We start from the raw sequence: 15,593 nt of genomic DNA on the forward strand, positions 1-15,593 counted from the left end.
TTACGAATCTCTATTTTTAAATTGCCCTCAAAAGTGATTTTTTTTTTTTAATAACACATTAAAAAAAAAAAAAAAACATATTTAATTCAGTTTGTTAAAAAAGTGAGTTTTTTCTTTTTCCTTTCCTTGCCTATCTTCTGAAATGTATGGAGTTTTGAAAGTTAAACCAATCATATGAGTTTTTTTTTTTTTCAAAAATATGATGTTTAAAAAGGAATTTTGCAAATTATGCTTAGATATGAGAGTGAGACTAGAATATGTGTCCGGAGTGCAACCGACATGTGCTAACCAAGTAACATGGTTCCTATCTTCACATTATTACGAGGACCATCACACCTCTAATGTCAGTGCACTTGAAACCAAATCTCCACCATCCAACCTCTATCAAATATCCCAGCATCCAATCGTAGGGCATCATGGCCGCTCTCACAAATCTAAACCATCAATCAAATGGCCCACACTACTCACAATTAAACTAGTTTATATATATATATATATATATATATATATATATATATATGACCCATCTAATGGACTGCTACTTACTACACATGCCACAACACACACATGATGGGGGTCCACCTAATGACAACCTGGATCTCACACATTGGCAAGTGAGGCGTGAGTGGCACTCTAAACCTCCCACATATTCCATCTTGAAAAAATACATTGCAATTGAATTTAATGCCCATCATCACTTTCATGTTTGAGTTCATCAACTTGCTGCCTAAATGCAACTAACTCCTTTGTCACCCTCACTTCACGGATCTATTATCAAATAGAACACAAACATCAGATCACACAAAACCACAACATCTAAATTATAGAAAAGAAAGGAAATATGTAAAGAAAATTACCATGAGCATCTCCCATTCATGTTTACAGTACTTTCTCTTCTGCGAGCCTCCTCAACTTATCCTCTGCCTCAAGAGCACGAACTCTGGCATACTTTGCTCGTTCATCCGCATCATTCCCAAAATCCATCTACCCCTCCATATCTCGATCATAGAGCGAGCATTCCTCCCACCTCGTGCATTGCCTCGCTAGCATAATCATCCATTCAGACTGCCTGTTTGATGGCCCATCCCTTTTGATGGTCCATACCCCACCAACTATACTATTTAGATGATACTATAAATCTCATTAACAACAAACCTTCTACAGACATAGATCAAGATCTGTGATTGGCACAGATCATAAAATCCCGACAAAACAAAAAAGATGAAATTTATGAAAAGAGGAGCTTGAGAAAAAATGAAAAAAGAGGGAAATGTGAATATTCAAATGAAGAAATATGGAAACAAGCAATTAGGGTTTTTTTTTTTTTTTTTAATATTACCGACAATTTCCAAGGGCAAAATAGGAAAAAGAAAAGGAAAATTGGAAGAAGAAGGAGAAGTGATTTTGTGTACCGGAAATGGAACGATGGCTTTGGTGGGTAGGGGCATGGATTTTCTCTAGCTAGGTCCTTGAAAATGAGGAAAATGGCACAAATCGAAAGAGAGTATCAAAAGCTCTACCTCTTCCTCAACTTTTCGCAAGAGGGTTTTAACTTGCCCACGCAACAACACCTCACTCGATTACAATGTTTGTTTGGCTAGAGCGTTGTTCTTGGCCACAAGAAAGAGAGAGAGGGGGTATAGAGAAAGGGAGGTGTGAGAGAGATCGAGAAGAGGAAGATGCTTCGAGTTTGGTAGAGGTTGGGTTGGAAGAGTCCCCTTCTCCCTAACAGCTAGTTGTGACTCTAATATTTTAATGGATGATGCAAACATTTCTAAGGATGTTTTAATATCCTAGAATACTTGCATAACTTCTTGATTGAATTACTCTTAATCGTTCCACCTTTGGTCTGGATCTTCTTAGGTCCATTTCTGCGTTAATAACGGAATACGAATTAAAGGAAGAGACTCTTGAGGATTTTTATCAGTATTAGCCGTTTGACCATTTCTCCAATCGAGATTCGAGTGGTTTTGCGAACCGGAATTATACATGTTTGAAATTGGAGAACTAAAAGGCCTTTGATAATTGTTTATTGCATTGGATTGCTCATGTAATAACTCTTGGAATGCAAGAATTGTAAGACACTCCTGCGTCAAGTATATGTTACTTGTGCAAATACTGCAAATATTGCAAACAATTTCAAGGGTCTCCTCAAGTTTGACTGTTTCCACCTTCTTCAATTCCATGTCCTTGACTTTTCTTGCGATGTTGGCTACCTTGGCATTGACAACATCTTCTTCCCTTAAGACATAAATTTCCCCCTTTTCTTAGGACTAAGTCGACTTGGGATGGGTCGACTTGGTTGAAGTATCCTAGGATTGTGCATTTTTAACTAACATGTTAAAGTAGTCCCACGCGTCATCGGGATCCTTGTTCATGAGTTCTCCATTGCACATCATCTCTACATATGGACGCATGGGTGTCATTCGACACATTTTTAAAGTGCACGGTGGCCACAATCTCATCAAACTCCTTGAGATGTGGATATGGATTGTCAGAATCTAGTCCATGGAATTTTGAAAGTAGTTGGATCACTCCCGGTTTAAAACTTCACGTTTCTTGCATTATCTTAAAAAATCATGCAGGAAGGGGTGCTCACCCTAACTGCTTGTAGATAATCACATAGGGTTCTAGTTGGAGGACCATTATGCACATCATTCTCATCTTGTTATTCTTCAACATGCCAATGGGGTTGATTCTCAGTCATACTCTCGGCCAATTTAGAGGATCTTAGGTATTATCTAACACGAGGATGGATAATCAATCTTTCAACTAGTCCTCCTGGACTTAAGAGACGAAGAGTGTTGTCATGAACCCACTTGGGCATGAACAACTCAAAACATAATTCTAAACATAAACCAACTTCTAAATAAAAGACTTCTACAATGAAATAATAAATCTAAAATAAGCTAAAGCAAGGGGGTTGGAAGGATATTAACCGATTGACGATTCTAGGTTAGATTCTGCAAAACAAATAGACAATGTTAGTATATGAAATTCAAAGAAAACCCTAATATATAAATGCGAGGAAAACTAATCCCAGTCTTACACAAATTCTAACCTTGAGGTATTTCAAAAAATGCAACCAAGTCCCCGTCAACGACGTCAAAAACATGATCGATCCAAAAGGATTACAACCCCAAGTATAGGGCTACGATGTAGTTTTAACTCAGTGAGATCGAGATCGAATCCACAAGGACTTATATTTGTGCGTTCTCTAAAACACTTTAAAACTAGAACTAAGACTAACTATGGAATTGGATTGGATGAAATAACGATTGAAAATTAAATAATGTAAAGAGAAAATCAATAAAAGAAAACACTAGAGCGCCAATGATCCACTTCTATCCATTCTCAATGCCTAATTCACTTGATTCAATTGGATAACTCAACTGGAATCAAAGTCATATCCTATCCATCCGGATAATAGAGCAGCTAATTCATCATTCATAAACGAAAATAGATTTTGAACTTCAATTGATTCAGTTCCCACATGAAGTACCAATGTATTAATCGCAGTGAATTCAAAACATCTATCATGCCCTCAGTATACGATATATCAATGGATTTTATAGACTAATCCCTTACAAAAGAGATAAGCCATCAATCTTAGCATTCCTAAGCATCCAAAGTGCCTGAAGTCAATAATGGATCAAAATAAACTAAAACTTAAAAGTTTTATTCAAACTAATATCAATGAATTTTTTAACATTCAAACCAATGACTTGAATCAGAGTAAAGTAGAACATTAAAAACTACTACAAGCTTCATCTCTTAACCCTTGCTAAGAGATTTAGCCAATCATAGTCATGATTGAACCAAACTCTATAAAAACATGAAAAAGAACTTAGAACCGAAAGATTGGCGAAGAAGAACAGCTCCCTAAATACTTCGCAACTCCTTTCTCTCTCTCCCAAACCCTAAATTGTACTTAGAAGAGCCTAAATCACCAATTTAAATAAGAAAAACTCGCATTGACTTTGCACTGACTTTAGATTTTTGCACTTTTATCACACTTCAGTCGCATCGATTGTAGCCTTTGGTCGCATTGAATTTTTCTCTCGGTTGCAACTGAATTTCCTGAAAATCCTTCTGAAGTCTCTATCTCCCTCAAGTCAGACCAAACCCTCCTTCAGTCACACCAAAAAGGTAAACCAAATTAAGTTCAGTTACAGCCGAATTATGACCGAAAATAACAATTCTTTATTAGAATGTTCTATGCACTTTCAATCAGATCGAACCAACCTCAAGTGGGACCGAACCAACTGTTATTTCTGTTAATGGACTCTGTGATTTTTCAATCTTCTCTCTCCTTTGCGCTTAGTTTTCTTGGATCTTTGGCACTTGAATTCTTCAATATTTACCTCTATAAATCCAATCCTTCACGTAGTCATTCTTTGAGAATTAAATCATTTCTTTAATCATCATTTTCATCTTATCCCTCCAAATCACCTCGCATAGCAAAACACATGTAATTATATCAAGCACACCAATGCATATAAAACCAATGCACAAGAAAAGGAAAATATGCAATATTTCACACTCAACACAATGTAATATTTCACACTTAACAATCAGACTCCTGACAAGCCATCTATACATATTAAATCCTTGAGGGCGTCTCCTTCATCTATGGTTAATCGCATGCTTGTCTCCATCGGCGTTGCTATTGGCTTGCAGTCAACCATTCCAAACTTTTGTAGAAGGTCCCTTGTATATTTCTATTGACATAAGAAAAGACCTTCCTTGACTTGATCGATTTCAAGTCCTAAAAAATGCAAGAGTTCCCCGAGCTCCTTCATTGGAAACCGTACTAGTAGATTTTCTTTTACTTAGATAATTTCTTTGAAATCATCTCATGTGATGACTATATCATCGATGTAGATGAGAATGATAGGTAACTTGCTATATCTAGCTTTTATAAATAAGCTAGAGTCTATAGGTGCAGTTGAATATCCATTATGCAGTAAGATTCAATGATCTTGTCATACCATGCTCTTGGTTCTTCTTTTAGTGCATATAGTGTCTTCCATAGTTTGAAGACGTAATCTAGTTTATCTTTGTTCTCGTTCCCTTTTGACTACTCCATATAGATATTCTTATTAAACTCTCAAAAAAGTAAGCCATTCTTTACATCCATTTGCCATAGCCTCCATGACTTATTTATGATTATGGCTAACAATACATGTACTGTTGTTATTTTTGCTATGTGACTGAAGGTTTCATCATAGTCGATCTCATACTTTTTGTGAATCCTCAAGCAACCAATCTAGCTTTGTACCTCTCGATTGATCCATAAATAAGAGTCTATAATTTATATACCACTTACATGAAATGGATTTTACTTCTATTGGCTTGGGAACTAGATCCCACATCTAGCATAGTTACAGAGAGGGAAGGTGTTAAGCAACTATTCTGCTCATACTGTCGTACAATCTCTACTTCACAAGAACTGACTACTCTTGAGGGTTATGTATTAGTTCTTATGCACAAATGATGCAATGACGTGTGTAGTGTTGTGTCAAATGCAATGCCTATGGCAGGCTTTGGTTCAGGCTGGATAAATCTGGCCTAATTCCTCCACTTGCTAAAGTGAATAACTAGTCAACACAAATTTCTGATGGCAGGATCTGACTACATCGGCAAGCCACATAGCATACATTTATACTGACTGGGTGTAAGATGCAATGTAATACATAAATAATGAACTCGATGATCAAGGGGGTTGAGAAGAGAGTAAGTGTTGCAGAATGCTAATGCTAAAATTAGACGAAGCTGATTGAAGATTGAAGGATTGGGTGAATGGTAATTGTCACGCCCCAGACTCGGTGACCGAACTCACAAGGAACCCGATAGTCGGTTCCAGCCGCAACAGCCTCCGTAGCACCCCATTCTTGGCTCTCATCACAGGTTCCGATCCTAGGATCCTACAAGGAGGATTTCCATATCACAATTCCAAACCAAATCGAGCATACCCAAGATCATAGCAAGTAAATCTCAAAAATAAACCAAGGAACACACTGCAAAATCCACTATGAATTTAAACTTTACAGGTACAAGGTTCAAAAGGAAATACATAACGTAGAAAGAGGGAAGGAAAGGTCTGCAACAGGTCCTCAGCTCGCGCCAATCCAAATCCACAGCTCCTCCACTACTACGCTGACCTAGGATCTCCTACACGCATCAATCGTGCACAAGCTTATAGAAAGCTTAGAGGGCGGTGTAAGGTGTGTGACAATGGTGCTCAGAAGAAGATAGGGGAGAATGTAGAAGGAAACATGAATGATACCAATGCCATTAGCTGTACCGAGGCTAAGCTATGAATGCAATAAGTCGTACCAAGGCTATGCAATACATGAGTACTGGGCGCCTTACCAAGGCGATGCAATCTAAGGCTTATGTAGCCGATGCAAATACAATGCGAAGTAATGCCAGTCCTCATATCTAATCCACATATCAAGTACAGTTCCATCATAAGGAATCCACCGGGGTCAAGTACACTGCAGGACGACTGCCGCTTTACAGACCTGCACAGTCAACGAGCATAGGAGACCTCACTACCCACCTGTGGACAGCCAATCACCAGCGAGGCTCGATGGTAGCGGACCCATTCACGAGCTAGTTAGACTCAACCTAGCTATTGCCCTCTCTCTTAGGTGGGTAAGGCCACACCCCATCCCAACCAACCACATTGCAGTGGGACTCGTGGCCTAATAGTATAAGGCCCTCGTACGCTCATGTTTTCCACTCGGTCTCGGCGCTGAGGCGTTCCTTTTGTACCGTGAAAGTTTAGGGGCTTTCACCCAGGGATATCTTATGCACCCCAATGCTCAAGTAACATTTTCGGTGTCCAAACGTGGCCATCCACGATATACCTATGGAGGCTATGGCCCTGATGAAGCAAGGGCGAATGTCCATATGCTATGTAATGCTAGATGCATGAGTCACACAATCAACCATGCATCAATCCTAAGCATCCACCGTGCTCAAGAGGGTAAATTCCATCCCTCAGGGAGATACCAACATGTCCTACACAATGGCACAACCATGGCCAATCATACCTCAACCAAGCATGCATATGATGTGTATGGGAGTGGGCCATGAAGATGAATAAGGGTGCCAATGAGGTGAATGAGAAGATGTTCTCTCTACCTAACCAACAGGGTCTAGGTACTTAACCAATCCTTCATAAGGAATACAACCTCTAGTGGGGGCCCATTTACCTGGGGTAACCCACAAGGCTAAGGAGAATAATAACATGGGCCTAAATAGATGAACAGTCCTAGCAAGGGTCTATGGTGGGCCTTTAACCACCCATAGAAACCCATGGGCCTACCTTAGGACCACCAATGTGGACATCTAACCACAACTGGTCGCCAAGAGGTAACCCATCTCTAATCAATCGCAGATCAAGGGCCAAGGCCTTTACCAATACATGGGCCTAGTGGGCAACACACATAGCCCAACCCATATGTAATATCATAGGCCCATAAGTAAGGTTTGGGCCCAATCATAAGGGTTATTAGTCCACTTATTGTGGTGGGCCTAGTGGGCAGCCCATTACTCAAACCACATGGGCAATTCACATGTATAAGTCAAGTGAGTTGGGCCTACAACCCGGCCCAAGCATAGAGTTGATTTGGTGGGCAACCAAGGGCCCAACCATTTGTGTAATCTAGCCCATAAACCCATCACAATGATATGATAAAAATGGCCCAAGGGTCCAAGGGGCCTATCTAGAAAGTTCCAGCCCTTTATGGGCTTAAAGAATCTAACAACTACCTACATACATGAGTCCATTAACATCCAACTATGGTGGGCCTAAGAAATGCATTAATTAAGCCCAAGAATTAGGTGATTTAAAGTATGATTTATTCCTTTTAAGTAGCCACAATGTGGTGGGCTCCATTCCTCAAAATATCAGCCCAAAGGCCAAGCATTTTAATAATATATTGCTGGATTTTTAACCCAATAGGTTTATGGGCCTATTGGAGCCCAGAAGATGATCCATTTGGTTAGGACATTAATCTAAGTAGTCCACTCATCAAGTCAGAGTGCCACACTACATAGGATTACATTACATTATACTGGGAATTAGGTGGGCCACACTACTGGACCAAAGTCCAGCAGGTAGTCCACAAGGGGCGTCCCAATGGGCTGGACTCCCAACCCATGTGCTAGTAAAAGGCGGGCCTCACCACATGTACTCCACACTCAGCTGAACTATACAAAAGTGGGCCACACAAAGGAAGGCCAGAGGGGGAGAAAACACCCATCATGGTGGGCCACAAAAAGGGGTGGACGACCAGCCCATGCTAGACGTCCCAGCCTTGGGCGTCCAGCCTGGTGGGCCGGTCCAACCCTCGCCATAAATCACACAGAGGTCTGTTGGGCCCGAAAATTTGTAAGTGGGTCCTATCATGGGTGGGCCATCTTCTGGAAAAATTTTAGATTTTTCTGAGATAGGAAAGTATTTTTATGAATTAAAAGAAAATAGGCTGTCCAAAAATCTAGTTAGTGCAGAATTATGGCTGACCCTGCTTTGAGCACCCAATGGGGTGGGCCCAAGGTCTCCAAAAATTGGGAAATTTTGATTTTAACATCCCTACATATGTATAGTATAAGGTAGGGTCCACCAAAGTGTCCACCTATTCAAAAGCTATTTTATATTTTAAGTTTTCCAGACTGTAATGTTGCTAGATAGTCCAAAAAATCTGGACTGTCCACCCCACTTGGGCCACACCTTTGGGACCTCAATCAAAGTCAGATGGGGCTGAAATTTGGGGGACATCTAGGTGGGATTCCCACATTACAGAAAAGTATATTTGATAGGTAACAAAGGTCCCCCAATCAGTCTCAAAATCTGGTCCAAAAACAACCAGAAACTGTCCAGAAAATTTCTGGACAGCAACATATACATGGAATGATCTGAGCATATGAGTCAAATAAAAAGGAGATTACCTTACAAACTTGGTGCTATGGTCCACCTTAGTGGGCCCCACAAATATCCAGGTCATATCCCCTCCCAAAAATACATTGCATGCATCACATATGGGGGAAATGGGGCACCAACGTCCCAAGTATGGACCGCAAGGGACATTCACAATGTTTGGACCGGCTGGATATTGCAAGGCCTTTAAGTGGGCCACACCCTCAGAGATCAGATAGTGAGGTAAGGGAAAATAAAGAAAAGGAATAAAGAAAGCAAGATCTGGTCACAAAAGAGGGTTTCCGCCACCATTGAGGCCCTCCATTCATCACAAACATTACACCTTCCACTATGTTTATGTACAAGTTACATCATAGCCATGCATGTAATAAGATTTCAAATCTAATGTGGGGATGCCATCCTCACCAAGGTCTAGGGTCTAGATGACCCCTCAAGATCATGGATCAAAGGGAAAAAGGCCATGATGGGGTCCATGGAGAATGGCCCCATCAATGGAACATGCATGCAAGATGGTTAGCCATAGGCCTCATCCATGGACACTTGGGGACCTCCACCATCATTTGGTGGGCCCCACAAGCTCCTCAAGGTGCAATGAAATATCTAAGAAGGTAGAAAAGAAATTTCTAACTAAAAACACCCACCTCAATAGTTCTACACCAAACTTCTTCCAATAGACTCTCTAGGCTTCAAGCTCCAAGGATCAAGGGCTAAGATTGGAGATGGAGGATTAGATGAGAGGGTTTTAAAGGGTGTAAGGGGCTGGAGATGGGGAGAAGAGTGGTACGTTCCAAGGGTAGAGAGGAGAGGGAGAGATGAGGAGAAGAAAAGAAAGGAGAGAAATGAAGTGAAAAGGCTGGCAAGGGAGGGTTTTAGCCAAAGTAATGATTGATTTTCTAGAAAAGGGGCTCTCTCTCTCTCTCTCTCTCTCTCTCTCTCTCTCTCCCTAGAGAAGAGAAATTCTGAAAATTTCAGATATAGGGAAGAGGGAAAAGTGGCTTTTGCATGGGAGAGTGAAAAAGGAGCTCCCTTGGATAGAAAACTTATGATTGTTTGCTAGCTAGGTAGGGCTAGGGACCTATTATACTCCACCTACCTTGTGATGGCTAGGAAGATGAAACCTAGACTAGGGACTTGCACCAAATCATAGGTGGGCCCCACAATCACGATCAACGGCCTAGAATGTGCACGGCCCATATCTCATGATTTACAACTCGGATTGCAGCACGAGACGCGGCGTTGGAACCGCAGCGACGATGCGGACAAGATGGCGTAAGTTTTGGGTCAATCCGAGTCGGGTCAATGTGACCAAACTCAAGGACAACTGCAAACACTACCCAAAGGTCGCGGGTCGTCGGGATTCGACCGGTAGGACCGCGTGACTTAAAGAAACGGCGTGCATACTTGGGTTAGGGTCTTACAGTAGTGTTGCAAGGATCGGATTTGAGGGCTTGGATTGAGACTTGTGTTGCTTAGGAAGCTTTTAATTGGGCTGGACTAGGCTTGATCTAGGCTAGACTCTCCTTCCTATGGCTCTTTCATCTCCTTGATGGAGGGATGGTGTGGCGAGGCTAAAAGGGGTTTGATGGATAACTTAAGGATTTCTGAATGAGTGAGGACATGTGAAATGAGAGGAGAATGGGGCTATTTATAGCCTCCCAATCCAGTTTTCCTACAATTCTTGCCAAGCTTGAGGTCGAAAAGGGTTTGGATGGCTGAGATTTGAGATTGTCATGTGGCAAGATCTCATGGGTTGGATTTGATGGCATAAGTTCTAATTTTGGGTGCAAGGGAGGGGCATCGAAGTCAATCTATATTGCCACACATTCAGGGATCGCAAAAGTATATAGAGCACATGGATGGAGCTCTTTGCGTAAACAAGAGAGAGGCCATGTGGCTAGCACCCCCCGGGGGCTGCTCATCACACACAAGGTCTCCTGCTTTGGAAGGTGAGTTCTCCTTTTTTTAAAAAAAAATTTACACACGCACACACGCACCCCCACACACTCACGCCGTAGTGGGTTTTCACCACCTATGGATACTCGAACCCTTGACTGGGTGTTGAAACTCCTGAGAGTCTACCACCGGACCAAGAGTAAGGATCCAGGTGAGTTCTCCTTCACATGTAGGGGCTCTGCTCAAAGGGGTGATATGTTGTTGTTTATGATTTTCTCTCCGATTATGCATTAGATTTAAGCTTGGTTTAGGCTCAGTTTAGGTTTGGGCTTAACTAGGTGAGCTGACTGGGTAGGCTAACTTGGCAATCAACTCAGCGAGTTGATTAGCTAAGTCGACTCAGTGAGTTGACCTGGTGAGTTGATCAGGTTCGACTAGGTGTTTTCTAAGGTTATGTTTTAGGGTTAAGGTTTGGATTAGGGTTTAGCTGGGTTTGATTGGCTGACTTGATTGGGTTTTGGCTTGAGGTTTGGATTAGGTTTCGAGTTTGAATTGGGTTTAAAGTTTTGATTAGGGCTTCCATCCAACTTGATCAGTTTGTCGGTCTAGGGTGGGGTGTCCAAGGCATACATTAAAAAATATAATAATAATAAAATAAAAATAAAAATAAAAATCATATTAACGTGTGATTAAGATGGGCCACATCAAAAGAAAAGGTTGGGAGAAAGCCCTCCATTGTTTTTTTTTTTTTTTACTGGCTTACTATGCTAATTATGTAAAATCACTTAAATAGTTAGATGTCATACAAAGTTTAATTATGGGCCCAAAAATCAGAATAATTTGTGATTCAGTGGGTTATACAAAGAAAAGCAGTTTGGACATTGGTCATCCCCTCTGCACATTTTCTAATTCTTTGGTCCACCTGAATGACACCATAGATGAGAAGGTTTTTGAGCTGTACACTTAAAATTAGTTCACAACCCAGCTGGTGGTTCATGTGAATTTTGAAAAACACATAATGGTGGGGCCCGCACGGTTTCATAGGCAACATGCAAGTCGTTTTCGGTTATATATGGATTCTCTACCGAGGGTAAATTAGATTTTTTATATCTTATCCGTACCTGATAGGAATGTAATATAATGTAATTATCTAATAAAAATCCCATAAAAACGAAGCGATTGCATACTAACTCCCAAATCCTAAGCGTATTGAGTCAAACCTGTGGGGCCTACCGTGATTTATGTATTTTATCCACTCTGTTCATACATTTTAACAGATAATTTTATTGCAATGGATAAAAAATGAATCATATAAAAAGCTGAAGTAGACCACACCATAGGAAACAGTATGAATTTAACATCTACCATTGAAAAATTCTTGTTTTTTTGTTTTCTTGGAGGCCGTAGAAGTTTTAGATGAAGCTGATGTTTTTTTGTTTTCACTTCATTCATGTCTTTGTGATCCTATGAACAAGTTGGATGACAAATAAACATCGTGGAGGCCATAGGAAAGTTTCAAACGGTGGAAATCATTATTCACACTCTTTCGTGTGATATGGTACATACTTCAATTTTGGGTTCAACCACTAACATGATCTGGACAAAATGGATGGATGGCGTGGATACACCAAATACATTCATGGTGGAGCTAACTGAGTTTACTCAGTACAGATAAGCAATCCGATTTCCATAAAAACGGACATTGATTGTGTCCTACCCCGCCCGTCTCTTGCAAGGACAGGTAGGAGATTTGAGTGGCCACCGTGATACATGGGTCTTATCCACACAGTCCATTCATTTTTTCTATCATTTTAGAGTATGAGCCCTAAAATGAGGAAGATCTAAGGCTCAAGTGAACTACACAATGGGGATTAAACTCTTACCATTGAACTTATTGGGGCCACATAAGTTTTGGATGGAGCTGATATTTGTATTTTCTCATCATCCCGGTCTATTTAACTTTATGAATAGGTTGGATGGAAATAAACATCACGGTGGGCCCTAGAAAAGTTTTAATGGTGAATATCATTATCGCCGCTGCTTCCTGTGGTGTGGTCCACTTGAGCCTTGTATATACCTAATTTTTTTCCTTGAACCCTAAAATGATACTGAAAAATGGATGAACGGTGTGGATAAGACCCGTGCATCACATCACGGTGGCCACTCAAAGCTCCTGCCCGTTCCCAGCTGGAGACTGGCGGGGGTAGTACGGAATCTGCGTCCCATATAACGCGCTTCTAACGGTTCATTGTTTGAATTTCCTTCTCTCGAAACCCCTTCCTCTCTCCGTTTTCTCCCCCTCTCTCGTGATTACAAATTACGGCACCTCCTCCATCTCTCTTCGCATTTCTTCTAGGGTTTCTATCTCCTTCTCTTAACTCCATGTGAAGGGAAAGATGTCGTCCTTCTCCTCTTCCTCCAAGATCTGCTTTAATCCCTACTGCAAAGAGGCGAGATCAGAGCCTTCTACAAAGGGACGGCAAAAGCACCTGGGGTTGGCATGGGTTTTCGATTCTGACTACGGAGTGAGGCAGTGATGCAGAGTACGAGTGTGTGATGGAGATCGTCCTCAGCTCTGATACCAGTGAAGTTTGCAGGGCGTTAGACAGCCGTTTGGCAACGAATCTCTAGCAGGAGGATTTTAAAACCAGATGGGTAGTTTATTAATCCCTTTCTCTCTTGTATTTTTGCTGTGTGTAAGAATCCTTTCATGGCAGCCCTTTTTATTGAGTTTGGGATTATTACCATTTTGGGATCATCCATCACTGCAGGAGAAAATGTTTTGGCGTTTTTCTTTATAGTCCATCCATTATAAGAGATACTCATATGGTTAATGCGTTATGAAATGATTGTTCTACCATATATTATGAAATGATTTACTGCACATCCATTCCATAGATGGATAAAACAACATGCAACACAAGCAGACAATGAACTCTACTTTTCCGGTTTTTTTTTTTAATTAATTTATTTTAGAGCATGAACTTGAAGCAAATAGATGGCTCTTTTCCATGCTGGCTCTGATGATGACTTGCTTGGATGATAGTTTCTGAATCCTAAGTTTTGGGTCTCCACTTCCACGAGAAAATATGTTTGGAGATCTCTGTCGAGGACTCCTAGTCCTCGTTAAGTGTCTGCCTCAAGAAACCGATTAGAGCATCTCGCAGTATTTTTATAGTTCCTTAGCAGCTGCTTCACTCACCACCAGTTTCTTCTTAGCAACATCTCTCCTTTCTCTTCCCCAGTCCATAGAAGCCAAGGCCTCAGCTCAGGGCATTTACGAAGTTCATACCATGTGTTTCTGGATTGTTAGCCTGCTGGAGTCTTATTGCTCCTAATTCAGTCCCATCTATTACTCTTGCCTGATGATGATTGCTGCCCATCAATTGGGGATGATTCTAGGAGCGCTCTGCGCTGTGCAAGTCCTTTACAAATTCAACATGAATGATGCTGCCCCTAAACCCATCTCATTGAGATGATTGATAGCTCTCTGGGCTTCCCACTCCCATTTGAATCTAACAAAATAAAACCACGATGTCTACCAGATATTTTGTCCCTTGGTAAGAAGGTATCAATCACCTCCCCAAATGGTTTGAAGCATCTAGTCAATTCTTCTTTTTTGTTGTTGAAAGGAAGCTTGATAGGAGAGGGTGATCAGATCCTTATTTGGATGCCTTTCGAGTTCAAGAGCTCTCCTGCAGTCCACCTTCGTGGAATTGTTCTTCTTCTGATAGCACAATGCTTGATTTGTCCAATAGTTGACACATCTGGGCAAAAGAGTAACGGCCTCGGTGTAAGCATTGATGGTAGCTCCAAATTGATCTTTCTTGAAGGTGTTGCTGTCTTGATTCAGAAGTTTTGCTTGCTTGGCTGTGATTGGCACCACTGGTGCCATCTCCCTCCCTCCTTCCCTTTGAGATCTCAAAAAAGCAGAAGAAAATAAGAGGGATTTTATTTATATTTATATTTTCCAGTCACCTTAGATGTCTATGATTTTCTGAAAGTCAAATCTGACACCTTCCATCTATGTCGGCGCCAATAAATGCGTCATTCTCTTAGCAAAATGAAGCACTCACAATGTGTGTGGTGCGTGTTTTTTTTTTTTTGATTGGTTTGCATTCAAGATTTATCTATGTAGTGTTGTCCTTTTATTCCTGTCCTTTTTTTCGATGACAATTGCTGCTGCTAATTGGAAACCTCTTAATGGAAACTAATTGTAGAGAACCAAAAACTATAAATATAACTACACATCTTCATCGCATAAACCACCTTCACAACTATGCAGCCACATAGTTAATTATGGAATCTGCCAGCTGCAGGAAATTCCAGAAATTGAAATATTAGATTGCACAAAAGCCCAACTGATTGTACAAAATGACAAACAAACTGCTATAGTGGTACAAGGGTCTATTGACTGCAGATTCTTTTCCAATAGGCAATAGCCAACTGTATTCTCTCTGCAAATACCAATTGACTGTTGTTGGGGGGGGGGGGGGGTGTGTTACTGTGAAAATTTCCCAAAAATATCCTAAATAGTTGTTGCTGCTTCTAAAAATAATATCTGGACAGACCATCCCATTGCAAATAGGTTGTGGTTATTATTGATGACTATTCCGATATGCATAAATAGGAAGTTACCTTGTTGAAAGCTTCAATAAAGGTGCAAGAAAAAAAATAATATGGCTAAATATGTAGCTCTCATTGTTCAATTAAACTGTTGGACATGCGATCTGATTGGATCTCTGAGTCC

Source organism: Magnolia sinica, chromosome 8 (assembly GCF_029962835.1).
Source record: "Magnolia sinica isolate HGM2019 chromosome 8, MsV1, whole genome shotgun sequence".
Classification (NCBI taxonomy): Eukaryota; Viridiplantae; Streptophyta; class Magnoliopsida; order Magnoliales; family Magnoliaceae; genus Magnolia; species Magnolia sinica.